At 42.4% G+C, this 11,062-nt stretch overlaps 1 protein-coding gene across 8 annotated transcripts in view; it reads right to left on the minus strand.

Annotated features, from left to right (window-relative positions):
* Positions 1-11,062, minus strand: part of MBNL2 (muscleblind like splicing regulator 2) — a 144,256-nt gene that overhangs the window by 119,138 nt on the left and 14,056 nt on the right. The window contains exons 1-2 of one of the 8 annotated variants that reach the window (XM_019529732.1): positions 9,077-9,087; positions 4,213-4,223 (exon numbers count right to left, since the gene is read on the minus strand). The exons of the other annotated variants lie outside the window; for them this stretch is intronic. The gene's annotated coding sequence lies outside the window, so the exon portion shown is untranslated. Of the gene's footprint in view, positions 1-4,212; positions 4,224-9,076; positions 9,088-11,062 lie in introns of those variants that run through there. 8 annotated transcript variants of the gene reach the window in all.

Consider the following 11,062-nt stretch of genomic DNA (forward strand, 5'->3'; position numbering starts at 1 on the left):
GGAGGTTAGATGAACATCTTGCTGGGGTCATTTGACCCCAGTATTCTTTCCTGCCATGGCAGGGGGTCTGACTAGATGATCTGCTCAGGTCCCTTCCAACCCTAGAAACTATGAAACCTTAACTTCCTTTGCTGCAACTTGAGACAACTGCTCCTTGTTCTGTTATCTGCCATAAGTGAGAACAGTCCAGCTCTATCCTCTTTGGAACCAACCTTCAGGTAGTTGAAGGCCCCTATTAAATCCCATCTCAGTCTTCTTTTCTCTAAGCTAAATAAGTCCAATTCCCTCAACCTTTCCTCATAAGTCATGTGCCTTAGCCCTTTAACCATTTTCATTGCCCTCTGCTGGACTCTCTGCAATTTGTTCACATCCTTTCTGTAGTGGGGAGCCCAAAACCGGACACAGCACTCCAGATGCAGCCTCACGAGTACCGAATTGAAGGAAATAATAATTTCCCTTGATCTGCTGGCACTGCTTCTACCAATGCAGCCCAGCATGCTAGTACCTTTCTTCACAACAAGGGCACACTACTGTGTCATATTTAGCTTACTGTCTACAGTAACCCCCAAGCCATTTTTTGTGGAGCCGGTACTTAGCCAATCGATCCCCAGACTGTACTAGGATGAAACAATCCCATGCACTAAGTGCAAGACCTTTCATTTCTCCTTACTGAACCTCATGAGATTTCTTTTGGTTCAATCCTCCAATTTATTGAGGTCTCTCTGAATCCTACCTAGCCCTACCCTCCAGCATATCTACTACTCCCCCCAGCTAGGTGTCATCTGCAAACTTGCTGAGGATGTATTCTATTCCATCTTCCAGGTTATTAATGAAGATATTGAACAAAACTGGCCCCAGCACCAACCTATAGGGTTGATACTGATACTGATACTTGATACTGGCTGTCAACTAGACATTGAGCCATTGACTACTACGTTCCAAGTCCAATGATCCACCCACAGTTTTCTATCCACCTTACAGTCCATTCATCCAACATGTACTTCCTTAGTTTGCTTGCAAGAATGTTGTGGGAGACTGTAGCAAAAGCCTTGCTGAAGTCAAGTTATGTCAAATCCACTGGTCTCCCCACAAGCCAGTTACTGTGTCATAGAAGGCAATTAGGTTGGTCAGGCATGACCTGTTTTTGGTGAATCCATGCTGATTATTCTTAATCACCATCTCCTTCAAGGGCTTAGAAATTAATTCCTAGAGGACCTGTTCCATTATTTTTCCAGGGACTGAGGCAGGGGCAATGCATAGGGGGTGCACGTGCACCCCCTGCACATGGCGGTGCACACCCTGCAAAAAGGCATCACCACTGCAGGCGGTCACCACTCACCACCCCAGAGCTGGCATCGCTGCTGGTGTCTGCAGATGGTCCATGATTACCCCTAGCTGCTGGCAACGCTGCTAGCTGCGCCTGTGGGTGGTCACTGACTCAGGGTCAACACCTGCTGATGACAGCACTGGCAGCATCTGTGGGAGCTCACCCCTGCCACACTCCCACCACTGCCGATGCAGCTGTACCCCTCAGCTGCCAAGGGCACATGCCGTTCATGGAATGAGATGAGGCTAAGCTGTCTGCAGTTCCCTGGATCCTCCTTTTTCCCTTTCCTAATTGCTGTTTACAATTGTCCAGGACCTTTCCCAATTGCCATAAGACTCCAAAGATAAGAGCCAGCAGCTCTACAATCACATCAGCCAACTCCCTCAGCGCCCGTGGGTGCATCCCGTCTGGTCCCATGGATTTGTACACATCTAGCTTTTCTAAATAGTCCCTAACTTGTTCTTTTGCCACTGTGGGCTGCTCACCTCCTCCACAAACTGTGACCCTGATCACTCTGATCTTTCCAGAGATCCTTCTAACTGGTACTGTGCATACTTAGTTATCACGTATTATCTTCTGGAGGTTTTTCCTCATCCTCAAAGTCACTGTCTTGGTCATTTTCTTACTATCCATATTAAGGAGTGTTATTAGTCTCCAGTTTTTCAGGAGTTCCTTTTCCTCTTTCTTGAAGAATAAGATCACAATGCCTCTTGTAAAATCTTTCCCTGCCTTTCCTGTTTCCTCTATTTCCTCAAAAACTTCCACTACATCCCTCCCTACCTATTCCAAAAACCTCTCATAAAATTCCATAGGTAGCCCATCTGCTGGTGATTTCCCTCTTTTAAAAGTTTTTAAGCCTTCCTGCACCTCATTTAAGCTTTTCTTCCTCCTGCTTTGTTTCCTCCTCCTCTACTTTCTCTTTGATCTCTTCCAGCAAACCTTCATCTTCTTCCTGTCTATTTCTACTTCTGATATAGCTCTTCATAAAATCTTCTCATTGCCTCAAACACCTCCTCCTGCTTTTCCACCCCAGTACCACCTTCTTCCTGCACGGTTCTCTGCTGTCCTTTTGCTGTGTTCACTTTAGCTGAAACGTACTGGGACCACTCTCCATTTTCTCCCACCCAGGGTACTTCTGCTACAAAAGATTCTGTCTTATCTTTCTTTTAAGCCAGTTTTCTATCTCTTGCTTTGTTTCCTCCATTTCTTCTCACACCCATCTTCCTTCTGCAGCTTCCTTTAGCAGGTCCTGCTTCTTTCTTTGCAGCCATCTCAGCTCTTTTGTTGTTTTCCCCACAGTTCTTTGACCCTCCTTTCGGAAGAATTGTCCTATCTTCTTCACCATCATCCAGTATTCTCTGGTACTCTTAAAATATTTCTTCAGTGTTCTCCACCTCTCATACCGTCTCATGTATGCTTGACATATCTCATTTTGTAGTATTCACACTTTTAAAACTTCCACACTCTTCTTCCTTTTACAGGGCACTTACGAAGACTCAGTTCTGCCTTCAGCATTTGGTGATCGCTAAATGCCACAATTACAGTTTCTTCCTTGCTTATCTCCACTTCCTCTGATACAAACACAAAATCAATTCTTGATCTTTTTTTTCCACTAAGGTCAGTTCTAGTGAAAACTTTTTCCCCTGCCCACACATCTCTCAATGACTCTTCTATTATTATATTTGATAACAATCTGGATGAATTGTCTAAAGTTCTGCCTCCTCATTCTATCACCCACTTTCATTACATAATTGAAGTCCCCTGCTATTATGTGAGGTCTCTCTCCATCCACTCTTTAAGCAGAGCCTTCCTCCCCTCCTGCTCTGGTGGTGCATGTACATTTAAAACTTCTAATTCTGCTCCCCTGACTGATAGTACCACTCACAGCAGTCTGCCACTGGTGATGTCTTGCACCTGCTTTGCTTTTACCTCTGGATTCTTGAATAGTATTGCCACTCCTGTCTCTTTGTTTTCATTTGTCCCTAACCACTAAGATGGTCTCCCTCTCCACCTTTTCTCAAAGCGCTTATAATCTCTTCCCCATAGTATCCCAGGACATTTATACACATACCTTTGTCTGCTCCAGTGCACTAGAAACCCAGTGTGTTGAAGCAGACTCAGTTAATCAAGTCTGTGGAGCACATGAGCTGATGCACCCGGCACTGTGTTGCAAGCATTTGTATAAATGGTGAAATCTGTGTCAACGCACAGAAAATGACAGTGGTGCACTTTTGAATTAAAACACCTTCAGTGTGTTTTAGTTCAAAAGCAAACCACCACCATTTTCTCAGGGCTGATGTGCGTTTTGCTGTGGTGCCAGGCATGAGCATGTGTACAAATTCCCCCTACACTCCATGATTGGGCTCTGCCACCCCCCTTTCTCCTTTTCTCCTGCAGTCTCATCCATCATTTCTACTTTACTCTCACCTTCCTCCTACCTCCCCTCCCCTCCCCTCCCCACCGCACTGTCCCTTTCTGATTCCTCAGGGGGCCTATATAACCTTGGGGACACCTGAAAAATAGGTGTCCCTTTCCACCCCCAGCTAGTGCATTTTAGGGACTCCTAACACTCTGCAACTCTATGCCCTTTCCCTTCACATCTGTAATACCCTGAGGGGAACAGTGCGAGCCACACTGGCTGTGTTGCTTTGCTTGCCTATAGCAGTGGTCTCCAAACTTTTTTGATCGTGCACTCGTATTGGTAAAAAATTTTTGAGCACGCACCCCCAATATATGTATATTTGCACACTCCTATCAGTAAAAAATTTTTGAGCACGCACCCCCGATATATATATATTTATAGAAATAGAAATAGAAGTTCTAATATTTTCTTCCTGCACCCCAATGGATCGTCTTGCGCTCCCCCTGGGGTGTGCACACCTTACTTTGGAGACCACTGGCCTACAGTACATTAAAAAACCCTGGTGGGACCCTAGCTGAATCACATATAGAGGAGGTGTTAGACCCCATCTCAGCTCTACTTGTTTGTTCTCAACATAACTCGTGCTATGACCCTGTCCAAATACCCTATTTGTCTTGCACCTTCTCTACACACATTACTCTTTGTACATGCAATTCCATCCACCCTTCTATGTCTTCTGCCTCTAATAAAGCCTTATACAGTCTTATTATAATCACTTGTTTCCTTGACTTTTTTCAGGCTATAGACTTTACCCCTCTTAATTCCCCCCTCCTACAGTCCTCTGCATGTTTCTTCCAAAAATTTTCATACCCTTCACTGTTCCATTCAGTAAACTCCCAAGACTTTCTGTTTTAGAAAGCAATCAGGCTGATGAGCTGTTCCACCTGTACTTCCAATATCTCAAACAGTACCTTTTCTATGAACTCGTGCCTGTTCATCGCTGATCCTGTTTGCAATCTGCCATCAGTTGATATTTCTTTTATCTGCAGTCTCTGATCCTGCCTGACATTTACTGATGCATTTTCCATGTCCTCCTGCTGTGCCACCCCCGGAGGGGTTGTGCTCCTGCTGCTTTCTGCCTCTCATCTGAAATAACTTCTCCTGCCATTCCCACTCTATATCCTGTTCTCTGCTCTTCTCTTTCCTCTGGCCTTCTTTCTCTCCCCAGTGCCTTCATTTCTACTTCCACAGTTACTCCCATCTTCACTGCCTTTCTTCTGTGCTTCTCCACCTTTTCCAATCTTCATCTGGCTCTAGACCAGGGGTTGGCAACATTTTTGGGCAAAGTGCCAAAAATACCGCAATCTTGGTTTGTAAGATGTTGGTGTGCCAGGGGCAGGTGAAGGGATGAGCCACAAGGGACCCAATCCTTGTGGCAGCACAGCTCCCGCCCCAGCCCTTTCCTTGCCGTCCACCCTGAGGCTCACGTGCCAAAAAAATGCCCCTGCATGCCACGCTATGGCACTCGTGCCAGGGGTTGCATCCCCTGCCTCTAGACTTTCTTTTTTTGCTCTTCATTCTACTTCCCACCTCTTGGTTACTTGCCACCACTGCCATTGTTCTGAACTTCCGGTTTCCTTCCTCCACTCCTTATACCGCAATGTTCCATTGATCCTTTTCTCTGCCTTTAAGTCATTGATCACTATCAGGATTTCAGTCCTGAGGGGAACCTTTTTCCCTTTTTGTGTGACCGTAAAAAAAACAAAAACAAAATGCAATTCTGTGGCTAGTAAAGCGAGCAAAATGCTGGCTTGCATCCACAGATGCTTCTCAAGCAAATCCCAGGACATCATTCATCCCTTGTACTTGGCCTTGGTGTGGCAACAGCTGGAGTACTGTGTCCAGTTTTGGGCTCCACAATTCAAAAAGGATGTGGAGAAGCTTGAGAGAGTCCAGAAAAGAGCCACGCACATGATCAGAAGTCAGGAAAACAGACCTTACGACAACAGGCTGAGAGCTATGGGACTCTTCAGCCTGGAAAAGCACAGGCTCAGGGGTGAACTGGTAGACACCTGTAAGTTTATCAGGGTGTCCACCAGGATCTGTGGGGATGTTTGCTCACCAGAGCGCCCCAAGGGACAACAAGGTCAAACAGTTATAAACTCCTGCAAGACCTTTTCAGGCTGGACATAAAGAAGAACTTCTTTACTGTCTGAGCCCCCAAGGTTTGGAATAGACTGCCACTGGAGGTGGTTCAAGCACACTCTGAATGCCTTCAAGAGAAATTTAGATGTTTATCTTCCTGGTATCCTATGACCCCAACTGACTTCCTGCCCCTGGGGCAGGGGGCTGGACTTGATGATCTTCTGGGGTCAGTTCCAGCCCTAATGTCTATGAAATCTATGAAAAAACAACAGGCAGTTGTTCCCCAAGGCAGGAACAAGCTCTGGGCTTGGAGGTACTGCAATACCAAGTCGGAAATCAGGAGAAGCTGGAGCGAGCTTTGACATCCTCCCCTAGTGCCAAAAATGTTGGTAAGAACATATCTTTTCTTTTCTTGTTTTTTTAAAGAATTTTTTCACGTTCCAAGCCAAATCAAGTCCAAATCCATGAGTTGTTCCAAAACCATAAGTGGCTCTACAACCAGCAAACATCCTCCACCCCACCAGGGGCTTCAGATATTTCCAAAGTCTTTTGGCAGGGGTCCTATGTGCAGGCCAAAGCCCAAAGGGTTGGGGTTCAGATGCCCTCAGGTTTTACCTGCCCTCAGCCATATGGCCGCAGAAGCAAGCTAGGAAGGAAAGAACCTATCACAAGGACAGACTAGTGCTGCACATATAAATAAAACATATGGCACTGCCCACTAAGTACAGCCCCCCATACCTCTGACTTTTTCAAGTCACAGTGAGCCACTACACTTCATAATTTCAACTTCCTCTTCACTCCCACAGCTGAGTTGAACCTCTCTTTCCCATTTCCAGTGATTCCTGTTTCTTTAAATGTCTGGGAAACTTCACCAAACAGGGGCCCAAACAGTTTACTCACAATCCCTCTGTCACCCCTCTCTCAGCCTGGCACATATGATTAGTGTGGCCCTGCCCTATATGATGTGAAGCTGGACCAGGTTGCCCTGTGTCTCATCTGCATATAAAATTTTGGAGCATCCCAGGACAAGCAACAAGAACACCCAGTTCCAGTCATGAATGGGGGTTAATTAGCATATGGAGCCTGGAGGTGGGGGGAGGAAGAGGGGCATCTAGAGTATACACACATACTGAGTAGTACTGAGCTGTGGGATCACCATGACTTGAAATGCTGTTGGCTTTGCTGGGGCCCAGCCCAATGAACTATGTAGTAAATCATGACTAATATCATGCACAGTTTGTACTACATACAAACAGTACTGTTCAAAAAGTGTTTATAGAGTGCCTGTGCAGCAGTTTCAAAAAAAGGTAATATACATCAATTCTGGATTAACTAAGCATATGGGTACTGTATGCAAATTGCTGCATCCAAGGTAATTGTTTTTGAATTTGCTCCTTACTTCAGTGTGTTCAGGGAAAGCAGGGCCTGACAGAAATAAGAGGCAGAAAGGGCTGCCAGAGGAAAAAGCTGGGGGGAAGCAGAGAGCAAAGGGGTTACCTAATTCCCTCCCCCACTCAGATTTCTTTTCCTTGCTGTAGCAACGGGAGGGAGACAAATTCAAGGCAAATCTCCAATAATTAGATGCTATACCTGGAAAATTATAACAAATGTATACATTTTACATATATAGAATCTAAATATGGGGGTGATCATCCTGAACAGAAGAAAACCATGAATATAAGTAAAAACAGTAAGAACATACATCTAGTTTGTGATCTGTGGATCAATTCAAAGACACTATTATGGCTAAAACAATAGCCAATAATAATGATTTATGTCAGCGTTGAAATATTATTGTATAATATAAATATGTGGAGTGCTTTTGTTTGGATTCATTCTCTCATCACAAGTACCATGTTTGCAATGACTGCTCTATAAGACAGTCCGATGCATCAATTACAGAAATGTTAATATAGTACTAGAGTTCCCTGTTACCCACATAGCCTCCCCATCAACAAAATTATGTAAATTTGTGGATTACACTAATAAATGGAAGGGGAGAGGGGTGGAATAAGAGAAACCAGGAAATGGGGAGTTTAATATTTGATTGTAATGTGACACTGCACAAATTGTTCCACACAGCTGGGGGTTTGTTTCGTTTTGAAATCAGCTCTTAAAGACTCATTGGGGGATAGATCGAAAATTCTGGCAATTGCTGTTCAATCATATCTTGCACTCCATGACACCCTTGCATTTAACCATGTGCATAACGGAGAAACAAAAATCCCTCATGTAACACATCAGCTCTCTGTTAGACATGGTGCTAAATGAACGATTGGATACAGCAGACACAGAGGTTAATGACACAAAAAAATGTAAGTACACATCAAAAAAGTTAAATGTGCTTATTAATTTAAAATGGCATAACATTATGTGTAGTTATTCTCCAGATTACAAATATTTTACAATCCAAAGCATTATGATAAACTAAGTAGAAATCTCCTTCTGCACACTGTTCAATTTGTGCATTACTCTATTAACCAGTCCTAGGCCATCTTTCTCTCTCAGGCTTACACAAGAAGCCTAAGTACACTTAACTGATATATGCATAACTGGATAATATTTCAATAAATAAGCAGCCACCATTCTTGTCCTACTGGAAAGTATGTAAATAACAGACATGAGAGAGGAATCTTCTGTATTATGAAAGTGCTAACCATGTAAGGATGAGAGAGAAGCTCTATATGGCATATGGTATATAAAGTAGGCTACAGGGGAAATTGATTCTGAAGCTATATTCACTGTCTGGCAAGTTACAGAAGATATCCCAAATGAACTGGAGGCAGAGGAAAGCCCTGTAGCAACAGCAAAAAGTGAAACCAGGAGAAACTGGAAATAATAGGTAACCAAGCAGCAGTTCCTTAGTCAGTAAATGTGAAGAGGAAAACTAACAAACTCTTTGGCCTGACCCCTTAAAAATAAGGAGAAATATACAATAACACTTAGCAAAGATTTAAACTTCAGATGAACTGAAATCTAAATATCTTATAGATAAATTATCCCTGGGGGGGGGGGAAGCACTTACTTTTTGGTGTTGGCCATTACATTTTTGTCTGTGGCTGCATGGCTATTTTTTATATCATATCATTCAGGATATTATTGAAAGACAAAAAATTGAAGCCCAAATGGTGGCTGGCAACCAATGTTTGTTAAAGCTGTTTATTTGAATTTCAGTTTAAAACAATTTTATTATTCCCCTTCAATTACATTTCAGTGGCAGTTGAAGGAAATCACCCAGATACAATTCTGCAAGCTAGGGGGCCAAATCACTACCAGTGCAGCAGCAAACAAACAAAACAGGTTAGTACAAGCCCCACATATAAATTAGATTTCCTGCAACTTTCACTTCCCAGTCCATCTGCCTGGGGCTCAGGAGAATGAGAATGAGTGCCTGCGTTACTTCCCTGAACTCAGGCTGCCATTTTTATCCCAACAGATCTAGTTCTTAGCACTATATTTGTCAGCCATGTAAATGTGATACCAAGAATTATGCTCTTTACCTGGGGAGACGCATTGAGTCTCGCAGTATGTAGCTGAGCACCCTGATGGGTGGGGCAATCAGCTCTACAGTGCAAGTCACGTAGCCATGTCTGTGCTAGCCCATGAAGAGACTGTTTTAATGAGACTTCCAACACTGACAATTTTATTAACCTTGAAATGTGAAGCAGGTTTAATGGGTAAGTTACATACAAATAAATGATTGTGATATTTAGCATAATTGCTAATTATGTTTAGATGCTTTCTACAAATACAAAATATCAAAGAAGAATATTGTGTTTGACTTAAATTTGTTCCTGGAGCATGACAACTCATACACCCCAGCACCGTGTTCGAACATGGAAATGAAGGGTGGGGTGCTGTCCTCTGAAAATCAGTGGTGACAACACTGGTTTTTATGGTTTTCTTCACATTTTCTTTACACAATCTAGCATTTATTTGTAGAATAATCAACACAGGGTAGAAAAATATGCTTATTTCTGTACAACTGTAAAATCTTAACTTATCATGTGGTCACAAAATGAATGATTTCAAGTGGTGAATACATAGTAACAAGTAGACAAAGTGTGAAGGAAAAGGTAAAAAAAAAATCCTTGTGTTATTGTGATTTTATTTTCTAAAAATAGGATTAGACACAAGAAATGTGCATTTCCTAGAAAATACAAACAAAAATAATAATAACCACAAATCAAAGTCTTCTATGAAACATCACCTATTTGACAGAAGATGATAAAGCAATATTTCTCTGCTTCCTTATGGGGAAAAACACCACATTTAAATAATAAAGGTGGTCTCATATTCACGTTCTTTCAGAAATTAAAAGAAAAATATACAAACGTTTCTGGTATCATTTATCTTCTTAAGCATGTAAATCACCTGTGAAGTTTTTGGCATGCACAAATTGGTGTGCACTGGAAGCCATAAATTCCCAATAATTAATCCCAGGACCCTTGCCAATTTGTCATCCAGTTTAGTCAAGTCACATAATCTACCTGTTTCCTCACCTGCACAATGGGATTATTCATAGTACGCATCTACACCAGAAAGGAACCGAGAGAGTTTATTTTACTTTTATAACTTGAAAAGCTTAGACATATTGTTATATAAATAAGTTTAAAAAGTAAATTTTAAAGATGCCGTTTAAAAGGCTGTCTTAAAAGAATGATCTTACTTCATTAATACAAAGTCTATGGGCGATGGTTCGAACACAGTGGACTTGTCTTTTATAAGTATGACCTACAAATATGTTCCATTAAATGAGACATAACCTCCTTGCCAAGATTGCTAACCTGATATGTTGTTTCTTTTGCTACAGTGACTGAGGCTCAGGGTTTTTTGGATGCTCCATGCTATTTACAGTGTAGCAATGAGCTTATTAAGAAAACTATCAGGTTTACTTTAATGCTGGCTTTACAATGAACTAGTTCTACTGCCCTTTTTCTTTTGGGAAGGGGGGTAGGAAAACAAACCATCAACGGTGAAATAATGAGGCTTGTGCTAATTTGATAACATACTTCAAACAAATATACAAACTCTTCAAGCAGTTCAGTTGTGCTGCTTTGGTAATGGACTACACACACCGTGTCAGAAAAGAGAGCCTGTACAGATGACTAGGAATCACAAGAATAATTTGCAGCTCTGGAATTTTTACAAGGGATATTGCTGGGACCAACTAACACTCAATTTCAGTTATAATTCAGTACAACAACAGAAAACTGCTTTTCTGCTAC

This window comes from Crocodylus porosus, unplaced genomic scaffold (genome assembly GCF_001723895.1).
Source record: "Crocodylus porosus isolate Cpor-Errol unplaced genomic scaffold, CroPor_comp1, whole genome shotgun sequence".
NCBI classification, from domain to species: domain Eukaryota; kingdom Metazoa; phylum Chordata; order Crocodylia; family Crocodylidae; genus Crocodylus; species Crocodylus porosus.